This window comes from Triticum dicoccoides, chromosome 3A (genome assembly GCF_002162155.2).
Source record: "Triticum dicoccoides isolate Atlit2015 ecotype Zavitan chromosome 3A, WEW_v2.0, whole genome shotgun sequence".
Taxonomy (NCBI): domain Eukaryota; kingdom Viridiplantae; phylum Streptophyta; class Magnoliopsida; order Poales; family Poaceae; genus Triticum; species Triticum dicoccoides.
The window spans coordinates 154,878,329-154,885,592 of NC_041384.1; positions in this window are offsets into that span (position 1 = coordinate 154,878,329).

The window sequence follows — 7,264 nt, forward strand, 5'->3', positions numbered from 1 at the left end:
CTAAGCCGTAAAGCATGGCACACTGAACTATCGAGTAGTCATCAGCTTTGCTCTGCCAGCTGTTCACAACATATGGCGTTGCTCCTGCAGCGGGTTTGTCACCTAGCGGTGCTTCCAGGACGTAATTCTTCTGTGCAGCAATGATTATAATGCTCAAGTTACGGACCCATTCCGTGTGGTTGCTACCATCATCTTTCAACTTAGCTTTCTCTAGGAACGCATTAAAATTCAACGGAACAACATTACGGTCCATCTATCTACATCAACTTAGACATGCAAAATACTATCAGGTACTAAGTTCATGATAAATTAAAGTTCAATTAATCAAATTACTTAAGAACTCCCACTTGGATAGACATCTCTCTAATCATCTAAGTGATCATGTGATCCATATCAACTAAACCGTGTCCGATCATGATACGCCTCCAACGTATCTATAATTTTTGATTGTTCCATGCTATTATATATTCTGTTTTGGTTGTTTAATGGGATTATTTATACACTTTTATATTATTTTTGGGACTAACCTATTAACCGGAGGCCCAGCCCAAATTGCTGTTTTTTTTGCCTATTTCAGTGTTTCGCAAAAAAAGAATATCAAACGGAGTCCAAACGGAATGAAACCTTCGGGGGCGTGATTTTTGGAACAAACGTGATCCAAAGGACTTGGAGTGGACGTCAAGAAACCAACGAGGAAGCCACGAGGCAGGGGGGCGCCCTCCACCCTCGTGGGCCCCTCGTGGCTCCACCGACCTACTTCTTCCTCCTATATATACCTACGTACCCTAAAAACATCAGAGAGCACCACGAAAACCTAATTCCACCACCACAACCTTCTGTACCCGTGAGATCCCATCTTGGGGCCTTTTCCGGCGCTCCGCCGGAGGAGGCATTGATCACGGAGGGCTTCTACATCAACACCGTAGCCTCTTCGATGATGTGTGAGTAGTTTAGCTCAGACCTACGGGTCCATAGTTATTAGCTAGATGGCTTCTTCTCTCTCTTTGGATCTCAATACAAAGTTCTCCTTGATTCTCTTGGAGATCTATTCGATGTAATCTTCTTTTGCGGTGTGTTTGTCGTGATCCGATGAATTGTGGGTTTATGATTGCTACCTCTTGAGCACCTGCGTTGGTTTTCCCTTGAAGAGGAAAGGGTGATGCAGCAAAGTAGCGTAAGTATTTCCCTCAGTTTTTGAGAACCAAGGTATCAATCCAGTAGGAGGCTACGTGCGAGTCCCTCGCACCTACACAAAACAAATAAATCCTCACAACCAACGCGATAAGGGGTTGTCAATCCCTACACGGTCACTTACGAGAGTGAGATCTGATAGATATGATAAGATAATATTTTTGGTATTTTTATGATAAAGATGGAAAGTAAAATAAAAGGCAATGAAAATAACTAAGTGTTGGAAGATTAATATGATGGAAGATAGACCCGGGGGCCATAGGTTTCACTAGTGGCTTCTCTCAAGAGCATAAGTATTTTACGATGGGTGAACAAATTACTATTGAGCAATTGACAGAATTGAGCATAGTTATGAGAATATCTAGGTATGATCATGTATATAAGCATCATGTCCAAGACAAGTAGACCGACTCCAGCCTGCATCTACTACTATTACTCCACACATCGACCGCTATCCAGCATGCATCTAGAGTATTAAGTTCATAATAACAGAGTAACACTTTAAGCAAGATGACATGATGTAGAGGGATAAATTCATGCAATATGATAAAAAAACCATCTTGTTATCCTCTATGGCAACAATACAATACGTGCCTTGCTGCCCCTACTGTCACTGGGAAAGGACACCACAAGATTGAACCCAAAGCTAAGCACTTCTCCCATTGCAAGAAAGATCAATCTAGTAGGCCAAACCAAACAGATAATTCAAAGAGACTTGCAAAGATAACTAATCATACATAAAAGAATTCGGAGAAGATTCAAATATTGTTCATAGATAAACTTGATCATAAACCCACAATTCATCGGTCTCAACAAACACACCGCAAAAGAAGATTACATTGAATAGAACTCCACGAGAGAGGGGGAGAACTTTGTATTGAGATCCAAAAAGAGAGAATAAGCCATCTAGCTAATAACTATGGACCTGAAGGTCTGAGGTAAACTACTCACACTTCATCGGAAGGGCTATGGTATTGATGTAGAAGCCCTCCGTGATCGATGCCCCCTCCGGCGGAGCTCCAGAACATGTGCCAAGATGGGATCTTGTGGATACAGAAGGTTACGGCGGTGGAATTAGGGTTTTGGCTCAGTATTTGATTGTTTGGGGGTACGTAGGTATATATAGGAGGAAGGAGTACGTCGGTGGAGCAACAGGGGGCCCACGAGGGTGGAGGGCATTCCCAGGGGGTAGGCGTGCCCCCCTACCTCGTGGCTTCCCTGTTTGTTGCTTGACGTAGGGTCCAAGTCTCTTGGATCATGTTCATTCCGAAGATCACGTTCCCGAAGGTTTCATTCCGTTTGGACTCCATTTGATATTCTTTTTCCGCGAAAGCCTAAAATAGGCAAAAAAACAGCAATTCTGGGCTGGGCCTCCGGTTAATAGGTTAGTCCCAAAAATAATATAAAAGTGAATAATAAAGCCAATAATGTCCAAAACAGAATATAATATAGCATGGAACAATCAAAATTATAGATATGTTGGAGACATATCAAGCATGCCCAAGCTTAATTCCTGCTCGTTCTCGAGTAGGTAAATGATAAAAATAGAATTTTTGATGTGGAATTCTACTTGGCATAATTTCAATGTAATTCTTCTTAATTGTGGCATGAATATTCAGATCCGAAAGATTCAAGATAAAAGTTTAATATTGACATAGAAATAATAATACTTCAAGCATACTAACTAAGCAATTATGTCTTCTCAAAATAACATGGCCAAAGAAAGTTATCCCTACAAAATCATATAGTCTGGCTATGCTCCATCTTCACCACACAAAGTATTCAAATCATGCACAACCCCGATGACAAGCCAAGCAATTGTTTCATACTTCTAATGTTCTCAAACTTTTTCAATCTTCACGCAATACATGAGCGTGAGCCATGGACATAGCACAATAGGTGGAATAGAATGGTGGTTGTGGAGAAGACAAAAGGGAGAAGATAGTCTCACATCAACTAGGCGTATCAACGGGCTATGGAGATGCCCATCAATAGATATCAATGTGAGTGAGTAGGGATTGCCATGCAACGGATGCACTAGAGCTATAAGTATATGAAAGCTCAAAAAAGAAACTAAGTGGGTGTGCATCCAACTTGCTTGCTCACGAAGACCTAGGGCATTTTGAGGAAGCCCATCATTGGAATATACAAGCCAAGTTCTATAATGAAAAATTCCCACTAGTATATGAAAGTGATAGCATAGGAGACTCTCTATCATGAAGATCATGGTGCTACTTTGAAGCACAAGTGTGGTAAAAGGATAGTAGCATTGTCCCTTCTCTCTTTTTCTCTCATTTTTTATTTGGGCCTTTTATCTTCTTTCTTTTTATGGCCTCTTTTTTCTCTTTCTCTTTTATTATTTATTTTTTTTTCTTCCGGAGTATCATCCCGACTTGTGGGGGAATCATAGTCTCCATCATCCTTTCCTCACTGGGACAATGCTCTAATAATGATGATCATCACACTTTTATTTTCTTACAACTCAAGAATTACAACTCGATACTTAGAACAAGATATGAATCTATATGAATGCCTCTGGCGGTGTACCGGGATATGCAATGACTCATGAGTGACATGTATGAAAGAATTATGAACGGTGGCTTTGCCACAAATACAATGTCAACTACATGATCATGCAAAGCAATACCACAATGATGAAGTGTGTCATAATAAACAGAATGGTGGAAAGTTGCATGGCAATATATCTCGGAATGGCTATGGAAATGCCATGATAGGTAGGTATGGTGGCTGTTTTGAGGAAGATATATGGTGGGTGTATGATACCGGTGAAAGGTGCGCGGTATTAGAGAGGCTAGCAATGATGGAAGGGTGCGAGTGCGTATAATCCATGGACTCAACATTAGTCATAAAGAACTCACATACTTATTGCAAAAATCTATTAGTTATCGAAGCAAAGTATTATGCGCATGCTCCTAGGGGGATAGATTGGTAGGAAAAGACCATCGCTCGTCCCCGACCGCCACTCATAAGGAAGACAGTCAATGAATAAATCATGCTCCGACTTCATCACATAACGGTTCACCATACGTGCATGCTACGGGAATCACAAAGTTCAACACAAGCATTTCTCAAATTCACACCTACTCAACTAGCACGACTCTAATATCACCATCTCCATATCTCAAAACAATTATCAAGTTTCAAACCTCTCATAGTATTCAACACACTCATAAGAAAATTTTATTTATTAATCTTGAATGCCTCAAATAATTAAAGCAAATTACCATGCTGTTTTGTAGGACTCTCAAAATAATCTCAGTGAAGCATGAGAGAACAATGGTTTCTATAAAACAAATCCACCGACGTGCTCTAAAAGATATAAGTGAAGCAGTAGAGCAAAAACTATATAACTCAAAAGATATAAGTGAAGCACATAGAGTATTCTAATATTTTCCGAATCATGTGTGTCTCTCTCAAAAAGATGTGTGCAGAAAGGATGATTCTGGAAAACTAACAAATAAAGACTCAAATAATACAAGACGCTCCAAGCAAAACACATATCATGTGGTGAATAAAAATATAGCTCCAAGTAAAGTTACCGATAGAAGTAGACGAAAGAGGGGATGCCTTCCAGGGCATCCCCAAGCTTTGGCTTTTTGGTGTCCTTAGATTATCTTGGGGGTTCCATGGGAATCCCCAAGATTAGGCTCTTTCCACTCCTTGTTCCATAATCCATCAAATCCTTACCCAAAACTTGAAAACTTCACAACACAAAACTTAAAGTAGAAAATCTCGTGAGCTCCGTTAGCGAAAGAAAACAAAACACCACTTCAAGGTACTGTAATGAAATCATTCTTTATTTATAATGGTGTTAAACCTACTGTATTCCAACTTCTCTATGGTTTATAAATTATTTTACTAGCCATAGATTCATCAAAATAAGCAAACAACACACGAAAAACAGAATCTGTCAAAAACAGAACAGTCTGTAGTAATCTGTAGATAGCGCAAGATCTGGAACCCCAAAAATTCTAAAATAAATTGCTGGACGTGAGTAATTTATCTATTAATCATCTGCGAAAATAATTAACTAAATATCACTTTCCAAATAAAAATAGCAACAGTTCTCGTGAGCGCTAAAGTTTCTGTTTTTTACAGCAAGATTAACAAGACTTTCCCCAAGTCTTCCCAACGGTTCTACTTGGCACAAACACTAATTAAACACAAAAAACACAACCAAAACATAGGCTAGATAAATTATTTATTACTAAACAGGAGCAAAAAGCAAGTAATAAAAATAAAATTCGGTTGCCTCCCAACAAGCGCTATCGTTTAACGCCCCTAGCTAGGCATAAAAAGCAAGGATAGATCTAGGTATTGCCATCTTTGGTAGGTAATTCTTCAATGAGGCATCTACCATCCTTAGGAATTTCTTTATTTTTATTGATTATCAAACTTTTAGGCACAAGATCGAAAAATTCATTTGTAACAAATGGTTCCTTAATGATAGCAAAAAGATTGGGATGAATACTTATAGATTTGAGATCCGCAGTTTCCTTACTAGAGGATTCACCCTTACTTTTAGGAACATACATAAGCTTGGAAATTTTAGTGGGAGGACTTGGAGTATTCTTTACGTAAGAAAAAGCGGTTCCCAAGTTGGTAATAATATCCTCAAATTTATTGATTCTAGTGGAATCCTGATTTATTTTCTCATTAACTATAGGTTCCTTTTCTTTAATATTTTTCAAAGTGACTCCTACTTTAGATCCATATTGAGTGATTCGGTTGTGGATCTTTTTATCCAAATTTTCAATTAACTCTACGGTAGCAACCTTATTTTCAATAATTTCAAGTCTTTGCATTACATGCTCCAAAGTTAACATAGTTCCATTAACCAAAAGAGGTGGTGAGCCAAACAAATCTATCATAGCATTAGAAGAATCAAAAGTATGGCTACCCAAGAAGTTCCCACCGGTAATGGTATCAAGGATATATCTGTACCAAGGAGTAGCGCCTACATAAAAATTGCGAAGAAGAACGGAAGTAGATTGCTTCCTGGTAGATCTATTTTGAGCATTGCAAATTCTATACCAAGCGTCTTTTAGATTTTCTCCCTCCCTTTGCTTAAAATTTAGAACTTCATTCTCGGGAGACAACGGAGAAGAAAAGGGACTAGTCATAACGACAAGCAAACGGAAAATAGGCGAACGGAAAAGAGAGGGAGGGTATAGAGAGAGAGGGAGAATAAAACGGCAAGGGTGAAGTGGGGGAGAGGAAAACGAGAGGCAAATGGCAAATAATGTAATGCGGGAGATAAGGGTTTGTGATGGGTACTTGGTATGTTGACTTTTGTGTAGATCTCCTCGGCAACGGCGCAAGAAATGGCTCTTTGTCGGGAGTCGAGTATTGACTTGAATTGGCACGAACCTTCCCGGCAATGGCACCAGAAATCCCACTTGCTACCTCTTGAGCACGTGCGTTGGTTTCCCCTTGAAGAGGAAAGGGTGATGCAGCAAAGTAGCATAAGTATTTCCCTCAGTTTTTGAGAACCAAGGTATTAATCCAGTAGGAGGCTACGCGCGAGTCCCTCGCACCTACACAAAACAAATAAATCCTCGCAACCAACGCGATAAGGGGTTGTCAATCCCTACGCGGTCACTTACGAGAGTGAGATCTGATAGATATGATAAGATAATATTTTTGGTATTTTTATGATAAAGATGCAAAGTAAAATAAAAGGCAATGAAAATAACTAAGTGTTGGAAGATTAATATGATGGAAGATAGACCCGGGGGCCATAGGTTTCACTAGTGGCTTCTCTCAAGAGCATAAGTATTTTACGGTCGGTGAACAAATTACTGTTGAGCAATTGACAGAATTGAGCATAGTTATGAGAATATCTAGGTATGATCATGTATATAGGCATCACGTCCAAGACAAGTAGACCGACTTCTGCCTGCATCTACTACTATTACTCCACACATCGACCGCTATCCAGCATGCATCTAGAGTATTAAGTTCATAAGAATAGAGTAACGCTTTAAACAAGATGACATGATGTAGAGGGATAAATTCATGAAATATGATAAAAAAACATCTTGTTATCCTC